The sequence below is a fragment of the Sus scrofa genome, chromosome 5 (genome assembly GCF_000003025.6).
Source record: "Sus scrofa isolate TJ Tabasco breed Duroc chromosome 5, Sscrofa11.1, whole genome shotgun sequence".
Taxonomy (NCBI): domain Eukaryota; kingdom Metazoa; phylum Chordata; class Mammalia; order Artiodactyla; family Suidae; genus Sus; species Sus scrofa.
The window spans coordinates 38739304-38764394 of NC_010447.5; the positions used below are offsets into that span (position 1 = coordinate 38739304).

At 39.1% G+C, this 25091-nt stretch overlaps 1 protein-coding gene across 11 annotated transcripts in view; it reads left to right on the top strand.

The window, feature by feature from the left end:
• GLIPR1 (GLI pathogenesis related 1) overlaps positions 19291-25091 on the top strand; it is a 53264-nt gene continuing 47463 nt past the window's right edge. For 4 of the 11 annotated variants that reach the window (XM_021092042.1, XM_021092043.1, XM_005663997.3 and 1 more), the window contains exons 1-2: positions 19291-19635; positions 19876-20013. The gene's annotated coding sequence lies outside the window, so the exon portion shown is untranslated. The remainder of the gene's footprint in view (positions 19636-19875; positions 20014-25091) is intronic. The other 7 variants (XM_021092047.1, XM_021092048.1, XM_005664000.3 and 4 more) reach the window with 3 other exon arrangements.

The window sequence follows — 25091 nt, forward strand, 5'->3', positions numbered from 1 at the left end:
GTCCTCCACTTAAATGGTCAAAGATCAAGTATGTTATTCCTTGAAATCAAATAAAGGTGAAGATTGTTGGGTTTGCTATAGGTTCCTCAGTTTCCCATAGCAATGAGCTACAGTGCTGTGTGGTAATAGACACCATAAAAAGGAAGTCTGGGGAAGAGCAGGAATGTATATAGGTTGTTTGCAAGGAAGACACACAGCAATTGGGAAGAAACTAGAGTCATGGGGCTCGGGGACTCTAGAGGTAGTAGGACCTGAAATTATTTTCCATAGCCATGAACATCTTCTACATTATTCAACATCATGTTGCTGGGAAACCAGGTTGGTCAGCAGTAGGGGGCTAGGGTCTTAGAGTTTAAATGAGCCCAAAACTTGCAGAGCACAAAATCATTCAATGGGTCCTTGGAGATGATGATAATAGGCCCCTTGATTCCTAGTCCCACATAGTCCTGCTATTGGCAACAAATCTTTGCAGAATATTATCTCTAACCTAGCATGTTAGCTGCACTTTCAAAAGATTATCCCGGAAGTTTTTACATGGTGTGATGTCTCAATCAATGGATTTCATAGGAAGGGTCCCCATTCTGAAAATCCTTCATTGTGAACTGAGACTTCTGATGAGGTGCTAGATTATGTGGTTTTCTATTCCTGTGGATCAGGCACTTAGGAAATTCACACATGGTGGTATTTGCTAAGACTCCAGGGACAAAACTACTATGAGGTACCACCTCACATCAGTCAGAATGGCCATCATTAATAAGTCCACAAATAAAAAATGCTGGAGAGGGTGTGGAGAGAAGGGAACCCTCCTGCACTGTTGGTAGGAATGTAAATTGGTACAACCCCTATGAAAAACAGTATGGAAGTACCTTAGAAAACTATACATAGAACTACCATATGACCCAGCAATTCCGCTCTTAGGCATATATCCAGACAAAACTTTCCTTGAAAAAGACACATGCACCCACATGTTCATTGCAGTACTATTCACAATAGCCAAGACATGGAAACAACCTAAATGTCCATCAACAGATGATTGGATTAAGAAGATGTGGTGTAAGAGGATGTGGTGTACTCAGCCATAAAAAAGAACAAAATAATGCCATTTGTAGCAAAGTGGATAGAACTAGAGATTACTGTACTAAGTAAAGTAAGTCAGAAAGAGAAAGACAAATATCATATGACATCACTTATATCTGGATTCTAATATATGGCACAAATGAACCTTTCCACAGAAAAGAAAATCATGCACATGGAGAGCAGACTTCTGGTTGACAAGGGGAGGGGGAGGGAGTAGGATGGGTTGGGGTTAATAGATGCAAACTATTGCCTTTGGAATGGGTAATCAATGAGGTACTGCTGTATAGCATGGGAACTATATCTAGTTACTTATGATGGAGCATGACAATGTGAGAAAAAAGAATGTATACATGTATGTATGACTGGGTCAAATTGTACAGTAGAAAATTGAAAGAACACTGTAAACCAGCTATAATGGAAAAAATAAAAACCATTATTAAAAAAAAAAAAGACTTCAGGGAAAGGAAAGTCATACCCATACCCAGGGAAAAATGTCAGAATGGGTGTCTGTTCCGATGAGAATGAACCACTTGCTTTTCCAGGATGGAAGGAATCCAGTGTAGTCAATTTGCCACCAAGTACCAATTGGTCTCCTCAAACTATGTTGCCATTTCTGGGACACAGCACTCATCTCCATTGTTGGTAGATTATATGTACAGAGATACTCAGATCAGCACTGATAAGTTAAAGTCTGTGCATCTGGACCTATGTGTGGTATCTATGCATTTTATTCATCTGCCCATAATGCTAATTCTGGGTGGACCAAGTACAAAGCCTGGCTAATGTCAGCTGTCTACTTGTCTACTTGGTTGTTCATTGCTTCTGGTGTACATTAATACGTAAAATTTTCTCACACACCATTCCCACTCCACTCCCCCATCTCCAGTCACATTCCTCTGCCACAGACCCTCTATTTCTGATCTTTCAATCATTTCCCTTCTAAACTCCTAACCTCTAGTCTGGCATTTTCTACTGTCCATGTGTCCATTTTCTCATCTCAGGACACTCATGCTTCTACACAAAGAGGGTAACTAGGTGAACCATTCAAAACTCTCCCTTGAAGACTGTCTTTCAAGGCCACCCCTTAGTACGGCTGTAATGCAACCACTGTGCATTTGCAGTTTGCCCGTACATGTCAAGCTCGCCAATTGATTAGCTAAGATTTGTCCTCTTTTTCATTACCTTCATTTAGAGGTATAGGACTTCCTCCCCCCACCCCGCCCAAGTATAGTCATAGGTATGACCTGAGATAGGGTTTTAGAGTAATTGTGCTAAATGAAATGAAGGTCTAAGTTGCCTGCTCTTCTAGTTTATTCATGTGCTCTGGTCCTGTGTGGATAAGTAACAGAGATTTCCTGGATTCCCAGGTCATTGTCTCAAGCTACAATATAACACACATCCTAGGGCAAGGACCTTATATCAAAAGTGAGAGGAGAGAAAGATGCAGTAGTGTCATTGCCCATCAGTTACATTTACAGGAGGAATCTGCTAATGATGACGACAAGATATATTTGTTGTCAATGGACTGAATGCTCCAATCAAAAGACACAGAGTGGCCGAGTGGATAAAAAAGCAAAAACCTACAATCTGCTGCCTACAAGAAACTCACCTTAGGACAAAGGACACATATAGATTGATAGTGAAGGGGTAGGAAAAAAATATTTCATGCCAATAGACATGACAGGAAAGAAGGAGTTGCAATATTCATATCAGATGAAATAATCTTTAAAACAAAAGCCATAAAGAAAGACAAAGAAGGACACTATTTAATGATTAAGGGATCCATCCAAGGAGAGGATGTTACTATCATCAACATATCTGCCCCAAATACAGGAGCACCCAGATACATACCACAAATATTAACAGACATAAAGGAAGAAATTGATGGGAATACAATCATAGTAGGAGACTTTAACACCCCACTCACGTCAGTGGACAGATCCTCTAGACAGAAAACCAATAAAGCAACAGAGATCCTAAAGGAAACAATAGAAAAGTTAGCCCTAATTGACATCTTCGGGACACTAGATCCAAAAAAATCAGAATACACATTCTTCTCAAGTGTGCATGGAACATTCTCAAGAATCGACCACATATTGGGACACAAAGCTAACCTCAACAAGCTTAGAAGCATAAAAATTATTTCAAGAATCTTCTCTGACCACAATGCCATGAAACTAGAAATCAACCACAGGAAAAGAAATGAGAAAAAACCTACAACATGGAGACCAAACAACATGCTACTAAAAAACCAATGGGTCAATGAGGAAATCAAGAAGAAAATTAAAAAATACCTCGAGACAAATGATAATGAAGGCACAACCTCTCAAATCTGGGACACTGCAAAAGCAGTGCTCAGAGTTAAGTTCATAGCAATACAGGCCTTTCTCAAAAAAAGAAGAAAGATCCCAAATTGACAACCCTCCACCTAAATGAATTAGAAAAAGAAGAACAAAAAGACCTAAAGCCAGCAGAAGGGAGGAAATCATAAAGATCAAAGAGGAAATCAATAAAATAGAGATTCAAAAAACCATAGAGAAAATTAATAAAACAAAGAGCTGGTTCTTTGAAAAGGTAAGCAAAATTGACAAACCCCTGGCTAGACTCATTAGGAAGAGGAGAGAAAGAACTCAAATAACCAAAATTAGAAATGAAAAAGGATAATTACAATGGATACTGCAGAAATACAAAAAACCATAAGAGAATACTATGAACAACTATGTGCCTACAAATTTGACAATCTGGAAGAAATGGATGACTTTCTAGAATCTTACAGCTTGCCAAAACTGAATCAAGAAGAAACAGACCAACTGAACAGACCGATCACTAGAAATGAAACTCAATACATCATAAAAACACTCCCTACAAATACAAGCCCAGGACCAGATGGCTTCACAGGCGAATTCTACCAAACATATAAAGAGGATCTGGTGTCCATCCTCCTTAAACTTTTTCAAAAGGTTGAAGAAGAAGGAACACTCCCAAAGACATTCTATGAGGCCACCATCACCCTAATTCCAAAACCAGACAAAGACACCACCAAAAAGAAAACTATTGGCCAATATCTTTGATGAATATAGACGCAAAAATTCTCAACAAAATCTTAGCCAACCGAATCCAACAACATATCAAAAAAATCATACACCATGACCAGGTAGGGTTCATCCCAGGTTCACAAGGATGGTTCAACATATGCAAATCAATCAACGTGATACACCATATTAACAAAAGAAAAGTCAAAAATCATATGATCATCTCAATAGATGCACAAAAAGCATTTGATGAAGTCCAACATCCATTCATGATAAAGACTCTCGCCAAAGTGGGTAGAGAGGGAACATTCCTGAACATAATCAAAGCCATTTATAACAAACCCACAGCAAATATAATAATAGGGAAAAATTGAAAGCTTTCCCTCTAAAATCTGGAACAAGACAGGGATGCCCATTCTCACCACTGCTATTCAACATAGTTTTGGAAGTCCTAGCCACAGCAATCAGACAAACAAGAGAAATAAAAGGCATCCAAATAGGAAGAGAAGAGGTAAAACTGTCACTGTATGGAGATGACATGATACTATACATAGAAAACACTAAGGACTCAACCCAAGAACTACCTGAACTGATTAATAAATTCAGCAAAGTAGCAGAATATAAGATTAACATTAAGAAGTCAGTTGCATTTCTGTATACCAGCAATGAAATATTAGAAAAGGAATACAAAAATACAATACCTTTTAAAATTGCACCCCCAAAAATCAAATACCTGGGAATACACCTGACCAAGGAGGTAAAGGACTTATATGCTGAGAAGTATAAAACTTAAAGAAATTAAAGAAGATGTAAAGAAATGGAAAGATATTCCATGTTCCTGGATTGGAAAAATCAATATTGTAAAAATGGTCATACTCCCCAAAGCAATCTACAGATTCAAGGCAATCCCTATCAAATGACCCATGACATTTTTCACAGAACTAGAACACACAATCCCACAATTTATATGGAACAACAAAAGACCCAGAATCGCCAAAGCAATCCTGAGGAACAAAAACCAAGCAGGGGGCATAACTCTCCCAGACTTCAAGCAATATTACAAAGCCACAGTCATCAAAACAGTGTGGTACTGGTATCAAAACAGACAGATGGACCAATGGAACAGAATAGAGAATCCAGAAATAAACCCTGACACCTATGGTCAATTAATCTTTGACAAGGGAGGCAAGAACATAAAATGGGAAAAAGAAATTCTATTCAGCAAGCATTGCTGGGAAACCTGGACAGCTGCATGCAAAGCAATGAAACTAGAACACACCCTCACACCATGCACAAAAATAAACTCAAAATGGCTGAAAGGCTTAAACATAAGACAAGACACCATCAAACTCCCAGAAGAGAACATAGGCAAAACACTCTCTGACATCAACCTCATGAATATTTTCTCAGGCCAGTCTCCCAAGCAACAGAAATAAGAGCAAACATAAACCAATGGGACCTAATCAAACTGACAAGCTTTTGCACAGCAAAGGAAACCCAAAAGAAAAAAAAAGACTACTTACAGAGTGGGAGAAAATCATTTCAAATGATGCAACGGACAAGGGCTTCATCTCTAGAATATATAAGCAACTTATACAACCCAACAGCAAAAAAGCCAATCAATCAACGGAAAAATGGGCAAAAGACCTGAATAGACATTTCTCCAAGGAAGATATACAGATGGCCAGCAAACACATGAAAAAATGCTCAACATCATTGACTATAAGAGAAATGCAAATCAAAACTACCAGGAGATACCACCTCCCACCAGTCAGAATGGCCATCATTAAGAAGTCCACAAATAACAAGGGCTGGAAGGGTTGTGGAGAAAAGGGAACCCTCCTGCACTGTTGGTGGGAATATAAACTGGTACAGCCATTATGGAGAACAGTTTGGAGATACCTTAGAAATCTATACATAGACCTTCCATATGACCCCGCAATCCCACTCTTGGGCATCTATCCGGACAAAGCTCTACTTAAAAAAGACACATGCACCTGCCTGTTCATTGCAGCACTATTCACAATAGCCAGGACATGGAAACAACCTAAATGTCCATCAACAGATGATTGGATTAGGAAGATGCTGTGTATATATACACAACGGAATACTACTCAGCCATAAAAAAGAATGACATAATACCATTTATGGCAACATGGGTGGAACTAGAGACTCTCATACTGAGTGAAATGAGTCAGAAAGTCAAAGACAAATACCATATGATATCTCTTATAATTGGAATCTAATATACAGCACAAACAAATCTTTCCACAGAAAATAAAATCATGGACTTGGAGAATAGACTTGTGGCCACCTGGGTGGAAAGGGAGGGCGTGGGAGGGATCGGGAATTTGGGGTTATCAGATACAACTTGGAATGGATTTACAATGACATTCTGCTGAGTAGCATTGAGAACTATGTCTAGATACTCAGATTGCAACAGAACAAAGGGTGGGAAAAAAAAATGTATACATGTAAGTGTATCTTGGCCCCCATGCTGTACAGTGGAAAAATAAATAAATAAATTTTTAAAAAGACAAGATATATTGGTTTGTGTTAGCTTTGGTAGTTTTAGTTTCCTGAGATTGGTGTGCATGTGGCTGTCAATTAGGTTTCAATAGGCTCATTTCCAGAAACCATGGAAGTTCCCTGGGCCAGGGATTGAACCCATGCCACAGCAGTGACAATGCTGGATCCTTAACCTTCTAGGCCATGAGGAAACTCCTGAAATTGCTTTTTTTTTCCCCCTGGGATTGCCCAGTTTGTGAATAGCTAAAGACATTTATATTTCAGTCAGCAGACAGATCCCAAGGTTACATCACTTTTTCCCCATGGGAGCAACAAGTTATAATTAGGCTTTCTCTGGTATTGACAGTTTTTTTGGTCTTGCCTTTGTGATTGAAGCTTTGACAAAGACAAAAAAAGGGCTAAAAGACAAGGTTATCCACAAGTACAGGCCCAAACTTAGATATTATCATATGGGGGAATGGCATTTTTTAACACAAGTAGTATTAGAAAGGAAGGACCAGGAAATACAACATTGAAGTAATCCTCTCAACAACTCATATCAACCACAAAGCAGCAGAAAAAAAAAATTAAAGTAGGCATTTTAAGCAATTACTAGACAAAATAGGTGGAGTGATAGAGCATTAAGTAATGTTTCATATTAAAAGAATTTATTTCAACTCACATTGAAGGATGATAAAGGGACATCACCAGTGAAATTGTTTCTAAGAGATGGAGTTGGCAATGAGAGAGATAGAGATGAAAGATGTAACTTATGTCAAAATTACCCAGGTAATTTTTTAGATAATTGTTGTTTCAGTCATTATTTTAAGCATAGAGATTCAATTATATGTCTCCAAGATAGATAAAATTCCAGTAATCTGTGACTTGTTATACAAATATGACTGCTAGAATTTCATTAATAAGAGTGATGGGCTAGATCGGCTCTGTCTCTCAAACTAAGGCAGATTTGGTGCTTGAAGGGTCTCCCTACCCAGAGGAAGGGAAAATTCATGGACAGCTTGAATGTAGGTTGGAATGAATAGGGGGAGAATTTGGTCATGCCATATTTGCTGCTCACTGTCTGGAATATTTCTCAAGTATGTCTCCTCTGATAGGGCGAAGGAAAGATGCAGATGGAGAAAAAGATAAATGATGGCAGAATCATGCAACCCTATACGGGCATTTTAAAGAAGAGCAGATACAAGAGAAAGTGCTCTAAGCATTCTTACTCTGTATTGTGTGCACCCCTTAAGGACGAATCTTGAGAGAAGACTCTAGCACTGATCTGATCACTCTGAGCCTATTGCTATGGACTTGGGCAAAAAGTATCCCTGTATGGGCAATAATGAGTGAACATGGTGAATGTAGCCAATCTCTAGTGGGATAGTCATAATTTGGAAACAGAAGTGGGAATAATAGTTTATTTAATCAGTGTTGAATTTTTTCCACAAGAACTCAGAGGAAAATTTACTTGACAAAATAGCCAGCCAGCCCATGAATAGAAAGGCAAAGCAGATACCATGTTTTAGAACCCATAAAGGTATTGAAATGGATGCAAAATTCCTAACAACAATGGAAAGGATTTGAAATGGCCTTACCTTGTATAAATGAATACATTTCACGCATAAAGCAGAATAACATGGCTTTTGTAAATGGTTTCTAAATCTTATATGAAAAATATAGTCTTGGCACAACACAGTGCAATGGTAATTGGATAAGAAGCCATGATCCAGAATGAAAAACAAAACTGATTTTTTATGAATTAGAGATATAATAAAGAGAAAGCGGTAAAATGGAAGTCCATGAAGAGTTTCTGTTCCTGGATCTCAGTCAGGGGTGAGAGCTGCAGAAGCTTTGTGAACAGACAATCTAAACTCAGAAAGCTTTGAGACAGAAGGGTTATGGACAACTCATCCCTTTAGATAGTTAGAAGAACTATTGGTTATACTAGGGATTAGGGGATCAAATGTCCATAGTTAGACAATGTCTGGGGATTCTGAGATCACAATTTAAGGGAGAATAAAGCCTGACCCATTTGGGGTCAATAGTGACATGGCAGGCCATTAGTGAACCTTGCGAAGTTAGGTATATCCCAAGAGAATGGTTCTCAGGGTCATCCTATTTTCCCACTGGTCAATCTAGGCTTACTGCCTGATAATAACCCTATTGGGATCCAAGATTCAAGTTATCAGGTGTTCTGGTCTCATATTAATAAAACATATCTAAATGCTTAATGCCTGCAAAAAGCTCTTACTGTGTGAATTCTCTCTCCCTTCATCCTTTCATTGGATATTTGTGTTTTTTTCTAACGCGTTATACAAACAACAGTAACTATTGATTTCCCTGCTCAAAAGGAGATTCCCCACTACTTGAGGCCAGTTTTAATTTGATGGGGACATGGGAGAAAGTTCTTCCTCCATGCCCCATCTCCACATAAGTCCCATAAAATAGGGGATAACAAAATCCAGGACTGTTCATTGGTAAGTTTTCTAAAAGTGACCAATTGATAGGAGAGGAGAACAGGGACAAATGGTGAAGGTATTTGATTTGCTTCACTACATGATCTTTTGGAAAATGTTAACAATTTACATTCCTGTGACCAGCAGATGAGAGTGCTTCCACCTCTTGTACAATGTAGAATGCTACCATTGCTTTTACTCTCTGTAAATGTGAATAATTACAGATGCTATCTTCACATTTAAAAAAAAATTTGTTATACTTGATTTACAACATTCTGTCAATTTCTGCTGTAGAGCAAAGTGACCCAGAAATACATGTATATATATTATTTTTCTCATCTTATCTTCTGTCATGTTCTATGACAAGTGATTAGATATAGTTCCCTGTGTTATACAGTAGGACCTCATTGCTTATCCATTCTAAATGTAATAGTTTGCATCTACTAACCCCAAACTCTCAGTCCATCTCACTCCCTGCTCTTCCCCCTTGGAAACCACAAATCTGTTCTCCATGTCTGTGAGTCTGTTTCTGTTCTGTATATAGGTTCATCTGTGTCATATTTCAGATTCCACATATAAGTGATATCATAGGATATTTGTCTTTCTGACTTACTTCACTTACTATGGTAATCTCTAGTTCCATCCATTTTGCTGCAAATGGCATTGTTTTTTCTTTTTTATGGTTGAGTAGTATTCCATTGTGTATATGTATTTAACTTTTTTTTTTTTTACTATTAATGAGATAAGACTTTTTTTGGCCATTTCAATTCTTCTATTGTATGCCTGTACTTCTTTGCCCATTCCTCAGTTGGAGTTTTCATCCTTTTCTTATTGATAAATAAGAATACATATATTTAAGAATGATAACCATTACGTATCATAAGGGTTGCAATATCTGTCCCCAGTTTGTCACTTGCTTTTATTATCTGTCTATGATGCTGTTGAAAATCTCTGTGTAGCACAAAAAATGGCTGTCATGCCTGTAGCCTTATATCTCACAAAGGAGGGACATTCTGCTTTACCAGCCTCAGCTCGAAACTCAGGAAGTACTCTGATTGGCTTAGTTGGGATTACGCTGTCATTCCTAAACTAATCACCATGCCCAGAGAATGCAGAGAAAGACCATTCAAGACTCTGACTGGCTCAATCTAGCTTCTGTGCCCATTCCAGTACATGGAGATGGGGGAACACCATGAGAGACAGCCAAGCCACAGCTATACAGAGGTAGTGAAGGAAAATGACTACACAGAAACCAGAAACACCATAGTTGCCACAGTTAATTTCAGCAATGTGCCACTGCAGTTTTTCTCAAATTGATACCTGATTGTCTTTTTTTTTTTTTTCTTTTTTCTTTTTTTTTTTTTTATTTTCCCACTGTACAGCAAGGGGGTCAGGTTATCCTTACATGTATACATTACAATTACATTTTTTCCCCCACCCTTTCTTCTGTTGCAACATGAGTATCTAGACATAGTTCTCAATGCTATTCAGCAGGATCTCCTTGTAAATCTATTCTAAGTTGTGTCTGATAAGCCCAAGCTCCCGATCCCTCCCACTCCCTCCTCCTCCCATCAGGCAGCCACAAGTCTCTTCTCCAAGTCTATGATTTTCTTTTCTGAGGAAATGTTCATTTATGCTGGATATTAGATTCAAGTTATAAGTGATATCATATGGTATTTGTCTTTGTCTTTCTGGCTCATTTCACTCAGTATGAGATTCGCTAGTTCCATCCATGTTGCTGCAAATGGCATTATGTCATCCTTTTTTATGGCTGAGTAGTATTCCATTGTGTATATATACCACATCTTCCGAATCCAGTCATCTGTCGATGGACATTTGGGTTGTTTCCATGTCTTGGCTATTGTGAATAGTGCTGCAATGAACAGGCAGGTGCATGTGTCTTTTTTAAGTAGAGCTTTGTCCGGATAGATGCCCAAGAGTGGGATTGCAGGGTCATATGGAAGTTCTATGTATAGATTTCTAAGGTATCTCCAAACTGTTCTCCATAGTGGCTGTACCAGTTTACATTCCCACCAGCAGTGCAGGAGGGTTCCCTTTTCTCCACAACCCCTCCAGCCCTTGTTATTTGTGGACTTCTTAATGATGGCCATTCTGACTGGTGTGGGGTGGTATCTCCTGGTAGTTTTGATTTGCATTTCTCTTATAATCAGCGATGTTGAGCATTTTTTCATGTGTTTGCTGGCCATCTGTATATCTTCCTTGGAGAAATGTCTATTCAGGTCTTTTGCCCATTTTTCCATTGATTGATTGATTTTTTTGCTGTTGGGTTGTATAAGTTGCTTATATATTCTAGAGATGAAGCCCTTGTCCGTTGCATCATTTGAAATGATTTTCTCCCACTCTGTAAGTAGTCTTTTTTTTTTCTTTTGGGTTTCCTTTGCTGTGCAAAAGCTTTTCAGTTTGATTAGGTCCCATGGGTTTATTTTTGCTCTAATTTCTATTGCTTTGGGAGACTGACCTGAGAAAATATTCATGATGTTGATGTCAGAGAGTGTTTTGCCTATGTTTTCTTCTAGGAGTTTGATGGTGTTTTGTCTTATATTTAAGTCTTTCAGCCATTTGGGGTTTATTTTTGTGCATGGTGTGAGGGTGTGTTCTAGTTTCATTGCTTTGCATGCAGCTGTCCAGGTTTCCCAGCAATGCTTACTGAATAGACTTTCTTTTTCCCATTTTATGTTCTTGCCTCCCTTGTCAAAGATTAATTGACCATAGGTGTCAGGGTTTATTTCTGGATTCTCTATTCTGTTCCATTGGTCCATCTGTCTGTTTTGATACCAGTACCACACTGTTTTGATGACTGTGGCTTTGTAATATTGCTTGAAGTCTGGGAGAGTTATGCCTCCTGCTTGGTTTTTGTTTCTCAGGATTGCTTTGGCGATTCTGGGTCTTTTGTTGTTCCATATAAATTGTGGGATTGTGTGTTCTAGTTCTGTGAAAAATGTCATGGGTCATTTGATAGGGATTGCCTTGAATCTGTAGATTGCTTTGGGGAGTATGACCATTTTTACAATATTGATTTTTCCAATCCAGGAACATGGAATATCTTTCCATTTCTTTCCATCTTCTTTGATTTCTTTGATTAAATTTTTTTAGTTCTCGGCATATAGGTCCTTTACCTCTTTGGTCAGGTGTATTCCGAGGTATTTGATTTTGTGAGGTACAATTTTAAAAGGTATTGTATTTTTGTATTCCTTTTCTAATGTTTCATTGCTGGTATACAGAAATGCAACTGACTTCTGAATGTTAATCTTATATCCTGCCACTTTGCTGAATTTATTAATCAGATCAAGGTTTTTTGGGGTTGAGTCCTTAGTGTTTTCTATGTATAGTATCATGTCATCTGCATACAGTGACAGTTTGATCTCTTCTCTTCCTATATGGATGCCTTTTATTTCTTTTGTTTGTCTGATTGCTGTGGCTAGGACTTCCAAAACGATGTTGAATAGCAGTGGTGAGAATGGGCATCCCTGTCTTTTTCCAGATTTGAGTGAGAAGGCTTTCAGTTTTTCCCCATTGAGTATTATATTTGCTGTGGGTTTATCATAAATGGCTTTAATTATATTCAGGAATGTTCCCTCTATACCCACTTTGGCGAGGGTCTTTATCATGAATGGATGTTGAACTTTGTCAAATGCTTTTTGTGCATCTATTGAGGTGATCATATGATTTTTGACTTTTTTTTTGTTAATGTGGTGTATGATGCTGATTGATTTGCGTATGTTGAACCATCCTTGTGAACCTGGGATGAACCCAACCTGGTCATGGTGTATAATTTTTATGGATACCTGATTGTCTTGAAACTACTTTTTGAATAATCATCTAATGCCCAGATTTGTTTGGACACATACCAGGCCAAAAAAATTTCACTGCAATTCTGGCCAAAAACTATTTCAAATTTGAAATTTCAGCACTTGAAAATACTAAAGTAAACAAAGTTAAACTGATTTCTTTACTATACACTACAGGAATTCCCACAGGCTTTGACAGACTAAATATGAATTAGGAATCTCTAATATGTGTGTAAAATATGAAGAGTTTTTCACCCTTCTTAGCGTCAGGCAGTTACATATCTGCTCTGTTTTCAAGAAAATATAATTTGGTAAAATGCTGACAATATATTAAATTCTTATAAATATTTGCATTTACTTTTGGGCTTTTATTCCATTGATCTATCTAGTTAGGTTTGTAGTAAGAAATGGATTACACTGATGTGATGGTTAATTTTATGTATCAACTTGACTGAACTACGAGATGCTCCAGTAGCAGGTAAAACATTATTTCTGGGTGTGTCTGTGAGGGTATGTCCAGAAGATATCAGCATTTGTATCAGTAGACTGAGTAAAGAAGATCCCCTCAACAATGTGTGTGAACATTATCCAATTTGCTCAGGGCTCCAATTGAACAAAAAGGTGGAGGAAAGGAAAATTCTTTCTTTCTGCATGAGCTGGGACATTCATCTTCTCCCTCAGACACCAGTACTCCTGCGGCTCAGGCCTTCAGGCTTGAGCTAAGACTGCACCACCAGCTTTCTTGGGTCTCCAGCTTGCAGATGGCAAATCATGAGCCTTATCGTTCTCTGTAATCATGTAAGATTACCCCTCAGATCCCTTTCTATATATCTATATATGTCCTATTCATTCTATTTCTCTGGAGACCCCTAATCTAACAAAGATGCTGTTAACCCAGAGACCTAGGAATATCACAGCCATCTCACTCCGCTCCTTCTCCCTGACACAGACTCCCTAGCTGTGTGAAAATTATGGAAACCAAAGTAATATTCTACTGTTAGTCAGGACTTTGACCCCAAACTGCCACTAAAGAACCAAAGCTTGATTAAGTTACATTCAGCTATGGCCTGTGTACTCACCCACCCAAACCTGTGTACCTATCCATGGATGTCAGGATTTACCACTGAGTAGAACTGAAAGCCATACCTACCAGTTATCAGAGGAAACAGAAGCAAAAGAATTTAGCACATGTATATCCCAGGCCTATCCCATGTGAATAAAGGTGAAAGTGGTACAAACTCCAGAAGGAAAGGTCCCCAAGTATGGAAGAAAAATAGAGGAGAGTTCACATTCATGTTTATTATAATTTTTTTTTCTTTGAATGATCCTTTCCAAATAACGTGGCCCAGCTAGTGCAATGGAATATGATTAATGAAGTTTATTATTCCTGCTAGGGATGGAGTAAGAAGACTAGAATAAATATGAGGAGCTTGTGGCCAATTTGTTAATCCCTACACTAATAAGATTCTTCTTCTTATTATTATTATTAATGTTATAGTAATCACCACTTATAAACAGATGTTTGGTGTTTTCACCATTTACAGAGGCCCATAGCATATAGAAATTCCTGGGCCAAGGATTGAATCCATGTTACAGCAGAGACCCAATCCACAGCAGTGACAACACTGGATCCTTAACCACTAGGCAACCAGAGAACTCCAAAAAAGGTGCCTATGGACCCAGGACAACTGGTCTGGCTCCTACAGACCTACTCACCACCAGGTGAAAAACTTCAAATATATACCTTGTATCTTGAGGTGGGAGGCTGCTTGTCATCCCCACCCCTTGATTAATCATCTAAGAATGAACAGGGAGTTTCCATTATGGCTTAGCATAAACAAATCTGACTAGTATCCATGAGGACACAGGTTTGATCCCTGGCCTTGCTCTGTGGGTTAAGGATCTGGTGTTGCCATGAGCTCTGGTGTAGGTTACCAACATGACTTGGATCTGGCATTGCTGTGGCTGTGGTTTAGGCCTGCAGCTACAGCTCTGATTTAACCCCTGGCCTGGAAAACTCCATATACTACAGGTGCAGCCCTAAGAAGACCAAAAAAAAAAAAAAAAAAAAAAAGAAAAGAGCGAACAGTATGAGGTTAGAGTTGATAGAGCTGACAGGAAGAAAGGATAGTTTCTCTTTATTTTGCAGGAAAAAATTTACTCAAAAAATCATTAAAATTTGTTAAATAAAATTTTTAAATATCAAAAAAAATTTTATTTCTTAAATTTTATATTAAAATTGTTTACATTAAATATATACATATGCATAATTTAATAAATCAAATAACCCTATAAGGCCTGTAATAAAAACATAATGTAGTTGTCCCAGAACCACAGATGACAAAACATGCTCTAGAAGATGCTTTAACAAGGAAACTGAAACAACAACTACAACAAAAAACATTCAAAGGAAATGGTAAAATTGCTGTTGAAACTACCATTTCCTTAGAGGGGGCAAGTTCAAAATAGTTTCCTTCTTGGAAGTGAGAAATTAATTGGGCTAAAATGTGTAGCTAGCTGAATAGTGTAAACACTGGATAATGTCAATGCTGTAAGATTATATTGGCTACATTATCTCTTATATTCCTACCTGTAAACACAGATTATATTTAGGAAGACAGCTGTGCTCACCACTATACCACCAATGCCAATACCACACAAGTTATATTTAGATGCCCAACAAGTCCCCAGACTAAGCTTCCTAGAGCAAGCCCAGATCTGAAAACCATCACCAGTGCTGATGCTGTGTTACAAATGCCAGCAGCAAGTCTTTTATACAACTGCTGGCTGTTAGGAATTCTAGAAAGCTGCTATTAAACTGCAACCTGCAGAAGCTGTACCTGTCTGTTGCTACTCACCCAGCAAAAATGGAAACAATGCAGACTGTTTTTTTCATGTTGCTAATCTCCAAGTGATCAGAAGAGGCTATAACTGACTTAACTGTACATGGATGATTCTAACTGCTGGGAGAAGAGCATAATGTAGCGGGGAGGGGAGGAAGCAAGCAGACTACTTAGGAAGTTGTTGCAATAATCCAGGAGAGAGGTGAAGACAGGTTGGTAGAAGGGGAAGTGGTGAGAAGTGGTTGAACTCTGGATGTATTTCAAAGGGAGAGTCAATCAATTTGCCAATGGATTGCATATGAGCAGTGAGAGAAGAAAAAAAAATCAAAAGGGTTCCTAGATTTTGGCCTGAGAATTTAGAAGACTGAATTGTAATGTACTGATATGGGAAGAAAGATCATGGGTGGAGATTTTTAACCCAGCAGTGGGCACCAGACAGCAGGTGTTTGCAGCAAAGAAAGGGTTTATTGCAGGATGATTTTGCAAACTTTGTGGTTTTACAGCAGGCAATTGTGGGCAAGAGCCTGTTAGGTGTGTGTAACTGATTTATCTTTATATGGTAGGCTCTGCTTGAGGAAGGCAACTCTGGTGCCTCAGGAGGAAGCAGTCTGCATTGATGTCAGCTATCTCTTCCTAGTCAATTTGATCCGAACATCTCCAGCATTTGTACAGGACCAGATGTCAGGTGGAGTCTTCTTTGGCTCAAGCACTCTGAAGTTTCGCTGCCTTCTGGGTAGTGAGGAGGACCTGGTATAGTCCCTTTCAAGGAGATTCAAGGGCAGTCTTTGTTCTTAAGTGATTCTAAATCATAAGGGTAAGAAAAATTTGAAACGTTAGTTTGTAGGGTCCAGATATTTGAAGAAACTAGAATTCAGGATCCAGTCCAGTTTACAGATACATACAAAACCTTAAAGACAATTGACATAGAGAAAGGAACAATCATCTCCATTTTTTAATCAAAAATAATCTTAGTAAAATGAATTTGTTTGCATTAAACTTGGCCTGATAATCTATATTGACTGTATAAGCTCTTTTTTAAGATTACTTTGCTGAAACTGTTATGGCCGCTGCACAGCAGCTTCATGGCCACTGTGTATCAGCTCCAACAAGAAACCAAGAGAAACCAAGTGAGCACTCGGAGAGCTGGACAACTCAGGTTTATTATGCTGCCGGCGGGCCCAGAGGAGATCACTCTCCAGAGTCTGAGCCCCAAGGAAAGGTTTTGCAAGACTTTTACGGGCTAGCTCTTCTGGGTCCAAGCTCGGCGGAACAGACATGAGTGGGTATAGGCAGGATTAAGATTGCTGACTGGGTACAAGCAGGATTGCTGATGCAGAAGCAAATTTACAGAAGCATGGGTGGGGTGGTTAGGTTCTATTGGCTGGAACTTGCATAGTCATCACAACAGGGGTGAGTGGAAGGAGACAAACAGCTCTCGGAGATAAGGAAAAGCAAGGTTTATTCAGCACTGGTGCGGGCTCAGAGGAATCACCTCCAGAGTCTGAGCATCAGGTCTTTCTTCTCAGTAACTTTTATACACTATAAGGTCTTGATTTTCCCATGTAAGCATCCTGGACCTCCCCCCATCCCCAAGCAGACAGTGTTCCTCCCTAAGAAACTGAGCGGGCAAGGTTACAGAAGCAGAACTGAAAAGCAATGTTGGGTCCATTATTAACAGGGCTGCTGGCTTGGATATAGGGCGCACAGTTGTTACATTATTACAAGAAGGGTGGTATAGTGATGAGCATAGCTGGAAAGGCTTGCAGCTGCCTTCTTAGCCAAGGGGGGTTGTTCTTTAGTTAAAACTCTATTTCAATCTTAGGACATTTTCTCCTTCAAAACAAGGTACTAGGTTGATTTTTCTTTTATTGTCTCCATACAGTCAACCTTAGTTCCTTAAAACTGTCCGGTCATATCTGAGTCTATGCATGCCTCTCTCAAATATGACCATCCAGTCAATCCCTTGGTAATATGGCCAAAATTTTCAATTGTGTCTATTACAAAGAGAATAGATTCTTAATGAATTTATGCAAATAACCAACTATATTGCCATGAAAACAATACTTAAAGGTTTCTAAATTCTAGAGGAATCATGGAGGAAAAGTGAATGGTTCATCTTTGTTTACAAGGGTATACTTTACCAAAATGCTGCAAGACACAGAGAAGTTTCCTTAGGTTTGGAAAAGCAAAACATAAGGAAACTAGCAATGCCTAAAACAAAAAAGTCACAGGAGTTCCCTTCATGGCACAGTGGGAATGAATCTGACTAGGAACCTGAGGTTTTGGGTTTGATCCCTGACCTCACTCAGTGGGTTAAGGATCCAGCATTGCTGTGAGCTGTGGAGTAGGTTGCAGATGTCGCTCAGATCTGGCACTGCTGTGACTGTGGTATAGGCAGGCAGCTGTAGCTCCAATTAGATCCCAAGCCTGGGAACCTCCATGTGCCATGGGTATGGCCCTAAAAAGAAATAAAATAAAATAAAATAAAAAATAAAGTCATAAAAATTATAATAATGCCCATCATTTTATTCAGTCCCATGTAATTATACTCATTCTGATTGAATCAAATTTTTTTATTAGTTTTGGAAATTTTTACCTAATTTCAGTTGGATGATTTTAAAGTTATCAGAAATTTCTACTTGTCAAAAGTGTTTTCCATGAATTTCTCTGAAGGTGAAATATTTTTGCAGAAACACTTTTGCAAAAGCATTGAGTTAAACAGTAACTGTACATAAAAGACTTTTTAAAAATGTCCATTATTTAAGATCTGATGAGAGTGCATTATAAATGGAATTTTCAAGGAGATGTATTTATTTCTGACACAATGTTTTATGAAAATGTATGAGCAGATCACTCAAGAGGGTTTTTCTCTTGTTCAATTACTGTTTCACCTACTTAACCAGTTCCTGCTTCACCTACTCCCTACTGCAGGACTGACCTTTCCTCTTAGTCATAGATCCTTATCGGCAGGCCCCAGCTAGTGACTGTTCTGAAGATTAGAACATCTCCCCTAGGATAGCTTATCAAAGGGACGGTGCTGGGCATGCACCTCTGCTATTTTCCCTGGCAACAGATGAGCCAAGCTGACTTCAATTCCCTTCTATATCTGGTAAATTTTCCCTACTCCCACCTCCCAACCATGCCCCCACCTCCCACTCTGTAGCAAAGATTATTGCCCTGTCCTGACTGCCATCTGCCACACACCCTGGGGTGTCCCTCCAGGACTTTGCTTCAGACATTTAAGATCCATCCCCTCCTCTGCCCATTAAATCGCTGATGTCCCTATCATTGACTCTGTATTAAGGGAGTAATAAGCTCTGTATTCTATTTCAAGTTAATCACTAAAAGGACTTGCCTGTAAGCCTAAATTATACATTAAGGCCCATCCCTGGGAACCCTCCCTTCCAAGTAATGAAGATTAAGTTAAAATACCTTTGCTTCGCTCTCAGGAAACATCTTGACCAGGCCCACCTGTGGATAACTGCCAGAAGAAACAACACAACACCTCCACCTGAACCAGGAAATGCTTGACTTTACGCCCGCCCCCTTTAGTATAAAAGAAGCCTGAGTTCTGACTCGGATAACAGTGTTTGTTTGGGACTCTAGCTTTTAGGTCTACTGGCTTTCCAAGTAAAGTTGCTATTCTTTGCCTCAGCAACTAGTCCTTTGATTTATCAGCTTGTCATGGGGAGTTTGGACTTTGCAGCAAATTTTGTCGCAGCCAGCTGGGAGCGTTACCACTCATGGTTTGCCGGCTCTGATTGAAGAATTTGGAGGCAAGGACCTAAAAGCTGCTGGGATATCTTGTCCTGAGGATCTTTACTTCAAAATTCCCCAAGGTGGCACAAGCTGCCCAGCACTTGGCAATTGGAGCAAGGAATCCACGTTTGAGGCTCCATGCAGTAGGGTAAGTCACTCCAGTATATACAGCCAGGACCTTTATTTCCTGTCTGTGCTTTTTCTCCAGAATAAGCCATTTGAGTTGGGGTTCTCTGTTGGAGTGATGAAATATTGCATCTCTTCTCTGGGGATTTCTCTCCAGAATAAGCAGTTTGTAGTGTATTTGAGTGGGATAAACTGTCGGAGAAAGAAAAGAGCTATTGAACTTTTACCAAATTTGTGAATTGGTTTGTGTGTTTCTTTGCAGGCTAGCGTTTGCATACTTCTGTGTTTTGTCTTGAATTTCTGTCTTCTGGGGAATGGGGAAATGTTTCAACTATCCCTAAAGAAAGTCCTCTGAGGTGCATTTTGGATAAGTGATGTGACTACAGCTATGAATCCACGGGTGAGTGGAAGATATAATCTAACAATGTGTGGCCACAGAACTTGTTAGGATCCCCACCAGGGGTTCAGACAGGGTTATCTTGAGACCCTGCACCATGTACTACTACCCTTGCTATGTTAATTACATCATTTATGGTCTCACATATCCTTGGCATATGTAAAACTCCAAGACCAAACTTATCACTGGCCAAAACTTTTTAATATTTTTGACAAACTTCCCCCAAATCAAATTCTAAATGAAGTCCATTTGAACTCCAGCTAACTTTTTTGAGGTTTTCCAAAGAGTCCCTGCAATACCTCAAATTATTTTCTCCATCTTAGAAAAATTAAACTAATTAGGCTTATTTCATATATTAAATTACATGGGAAGCACTGTTGAATAAACAGTGATAAAACTTCTTAGAGTGTATCATATGAGTAAATATTAATGTACACACACATTCTGGAAATTATATGGAACTTCCATATGATTTGGAACTTACCAAATGAAACTAACCCTATCTTGGTAAACAATATCAGTCATAATCTTAGTAATTATCATAAATCATTACTGCTGTGACAGACAAAAATTTCATTGCAATTGCATTGTAATCCTGGTTGGTTGATACCAAAGCAAAAAGGCATCCTTTTAATGGTTAGAGCTTATCAATTGCTATTTACTATGACTTTGGAATGAGTTTATAGCTACCTTGTGAAAAAATGGAGAAGAATGATATTTTACAAGTATTTGTGCTATTACATCAGGGAAAATAAAAGGAGTAGAATGAAAGTAAGGTTATGTTGCTTCAAAATTTAACTCCTCTAGATGAGCTCAGGACTTCCCCCTCCTTGTAAGGATTAACTAGAAAATTGCATGTCATTTTCTGGAGCACAGGACATTGGCCTGGTTATAACCATCTAAAACCAGACAGGGCACATAATTTGAGCCAGAAGCCATTTCCAGAGCAGGGCAATTTCCATGGCTATTATCTCATATCGGGGGCTAAATGAGAATGGCCAGCTGGGTTTCTCAGACTTATTTAATTGGAAAGATTTCAACTCTCCACTTATAGGGGGGGGGCTCCTCTAAACCTGAAGCCTATTTGGCAGCGCCCAGAGCTGAGCTAAATTGGGACCCCAATGAGGGAAGAATGTTCTTTCTAGAATACTACTTATAGCATGTTGACAGGGCTTTGAAAAGGAGAACAAAAGCAAGAGTTTGAACAAAATTTAAGAGACTCAGGAAAAAACAAAGCAAGCAAGCAAGCAAACAACAACAACAAAAAACCCTCAATTTTTGGAAAGGATTTATCAGGTCTATAGCTACCATGTTAATACAGCTCCCAACACCTCTGAAAATCTTAGAATGGTAAATTTGACTTTGTCTTGGGAAAAGGGCCTCTGATATCAGGAGACACTTGCAAAAAGTAGGTGGTCCACTTTGGCTAAAGACTTATACACTGGTAGAGGTTGCTTTTAAAGTGTTCAACAGGGAAGTACAGCAAAAGAAAGAAGATATAGAATGCCACCTTTTTTTTTTTTTTTTTTTTTCCCTTTTCTAGAGCCTCTCCTGCAGCATATGGAGGTTCCCAGGCTAGGGGTCTAATCAGAGCTGTAGCCATCGGCCTACATCAGAGCCACAGCAACTTGGGATCTGGGCCGCATCTGTGAAGTACACCACAGCTCTCAGCAGTGCCAGCTCCTTAACCCACTGAGCAAGGCCAGGGATTGAACCTGAAACCTCATGGTTCCTAGTCAGATTTGTTAACCACTGAGCCACAACGGGAACTCCCAAGAATGCCACTCTTTTTGGCAGCAGTATTGGACTCAGGAATGTGAGTAACCTAAAGAGAGGTAAGCACTTCTGGGGAAGGAACAGTGTGTTGTTGACTGTAAGTGATCTCAGAGATACAGTAGTGAGTGACAGCTTGGAGCAAGATCTTAATTCTCTGCTCAGGAATGAACCTGGGCAGCCTGGATGAAAGTCTAGGAATCCTAACCTCTAGGCCAGCTAGAGGCTGAAAGTAGAATTGCCCTGATTCCTGCCCCCTGTTGAAAGCAAGACTGTTGCAAAGAGTCAAAGGTTGTGAAAAACAGGTATAAAGTTTATTGTTAGAGTCACAGTACAACATGTGGGAAAAGATACAAAGAAGTAGTTTATTTAAGTCAGAAGCAAAGAAGAAATACACACCCTAAAAGAGGAGTGCAAGTGCAGGGGTTGCCTTCAGTGAGGAGCACACCAGAGAGATGATTTAACTTGTTCATACGTGGCAGTTCTGGGCCTTTGTTTACCTTTGGCCAATTATCTTGTTTTATTTCTCACACTTGAGTGGACACAGGATCCTCCTCCTCCTCAGTATGTATGTGCATCTTTTGGCAAAGATGGGTTCCAGAGCAAAAGGTATCAGGGGATGGTATCAGGACATATTATGGCCTGGCTCCCTCTCCCTTGACCCCTGGGGGTCTTACTAAGCATGTGTAATTTGGGAGCTCTCTTTGACCCCAGGAGTGATTGAAGTGGTCATCTTTCTACTCCTGAAGGGCTCAGGTCCTGCAAATAACTTTCTCCTTGAGGTGTCAAAGAAAGGCCCAATCTACTCAGACTAACAAGTCCCAGCTGTTCTCAGCCCAGGGGACCATCTATCTCCTGCCTCATAAGGAGGAAGAACATTGAAACACAGATTGCCCTAGGCTAAAACATAAGAGGAAAACAATAAAGGACTGAGCCTCTCATATGGTAGAAAGAGAAGAACACTCAGGAATGAATAGGCCCAGGATCTCCCTTGGATTTGAGGTGCCTAATTCCCCACAGGAACATGGCTAAAATTGACAGTGGGGAATGAGCTGATTAACTTTCTGATAGACCTCACCATGAAGTTAAATAGCTTGATATCAGAATCTAAAAATAACCCAAAGACTGCTATCAGACCTCTGGAGATGGCTCAACACAGGGGAACCTGCCCCACCCAGGACTGGAAAATAGACGCTACTGAAACAACTTGAGCTGCAGGAAATGTCAGAAAACCTGCTAGTGTTTGTGTACACCTTTTCAGAATGGGTGAAAGAAAACCTGTCCTATCTGAACAGAGAATCTCTGAAATGGTTAAAGTCCTCCTTAGGGAAATTATCCTCTGATTTGGATTAAGGCCTTGAAATTACACTCATCCTGGAGACCACGATCAATAGTAAAAACCAAGATAATGAATCCTACATTAAAAAGAAAACTTCTCTAACGTGCCAAGAGACTAATTAACTTGGGGTAAGGACTTGCCAGCTGCCCTACTACAGATCAATAGCCCCCAGAAACAGGCTTAAATTAAACCCCTTTGAAGTATTGTATGGTAGGCTCTTCAGGTGTCTGTCTGGGCAGGAGAATTTATAAATATTCTAAAAGACCTAGCAGTTGCCAGTTATGTTAAAACTTAGGCAATATACTAACCTCTGTTAATGAGTTTACCTCTAACAGTTCTGCCTATCCAACTGGGATAGATGGTAATTTCATTGTAGCTGGAGAAGGGTCAACCAATTTGCTTAATTTTGCCCAAGTAAATAGCACAAGAATTTCCTATATATATATAGGGAACTGGAACCAAAACCCCAAATTCAATTACAAATTAGAAAACAAAAGTGCTATGGGGTTTCATCAGGTTCAAATAGCTGTAGATAAAGAACTGACTAAAGATTATAAGGAATATTCATCAACACCATTCAGCAGGAAATAACCAGAACTGTCTTCATCCCTTTTCCCACAAGGTTATGAAATGGACATTGACAGTGGAGAATTGTAATAGGGAAGAAGCTTTGTATTTTATTTCAGGTTAATCACTAAAAGTATGTTGCCTGTAAGTTGCCTGTAAGCCTATTACACATAATGACTCATGGCTGGGAACCCTGCCTCTTAGGTAATGAGCATTAAGCTAAAATACTTTTGGTTAGCTCTCAGGAAACATCCTGACCACCTTTTAATGACTGCGGGAAGGAAGAAATTAACACCTCTCCTCTGAAGGCTGACCGAAACCAGGAAAAGCTTAACTGTACTCCCTCCCCCTTTAGTATAAAAGAAGCCTGAGTTCTTAACTCTGGCAAGATCGTTCTTTGGAACATGAGTCTACCATCTTCTTGGTCTTTCTGAATAAAGGCACTATTCCTTGCCCCAACAACTCCTCTCTCCATTATCAGCCTGTCATGTGGGGAGAAGTAAAAGCTTGTGTTTTTTCTTTGATCCTGAGGCTGGGCTAGTACAGGCCCAGCAGGTCCGAGGGTGCAGCCCAATAGATAATTGGAATTATGACATAATATTATACCAGGGATCATCAGTTTTTTTAGGGATTTCACAATTTCCAAAACACTTATACACATGTATAAACACAATGTAATCTATATACCTGTATAAACACAACATAATCCTAGACCACATGAATTTAAAGAATTTGCTAGTGTTTACTTGTTTTTAAGACAATTAAATAGAACTCTTGAACAAATCATAGCAATACTGTCCAGAGTTAGGTTTATCACACATCTGCTATGTGTATAAACACAACATGAACACACAGATGTCCTTATATAAACCTGTTCTAAATTTTCAGCTATGAGACAGGTATAATAAGGTAAAGCTCACTAGTTAGATTCAACTTTTTGTAAGTTTTTTTCTGGTAGATTGAATATGTTTATTTGCTCAGATGGCTAAATCCTTTCACTAATATCTGTGGAGAAACACTTTAAGATTTTTTTGGACACAGCATGCAGAAGTTTCCTGGGACAAGGATTGAACCCATGCCACAGCAGTGACCCAAACCATAGTAGTGACACTGGATCCTTAACCTGCTACACCACCAGAGAACTCATTAAATTTTTTTTAACTTGCCCATTTCTAACTGCATTGCCCCTATTTTGTTCTAATAAGTCTCTCCTTTAAGTTTATAAAACATTCATATCTCCAAGCACAGGGAAGGAATGCAAGTTCCTCCCAGAAAGACTTTGGTTTCTCAAGGCTAATATTTACAAACCTTTTGAGATAGGGAGGTTTTCTGATTGGTAAAAGGAATAACTTTGAACTGCCTCTGAACTGCCTTTAGAGCTGCAATTATTATTATTATTATT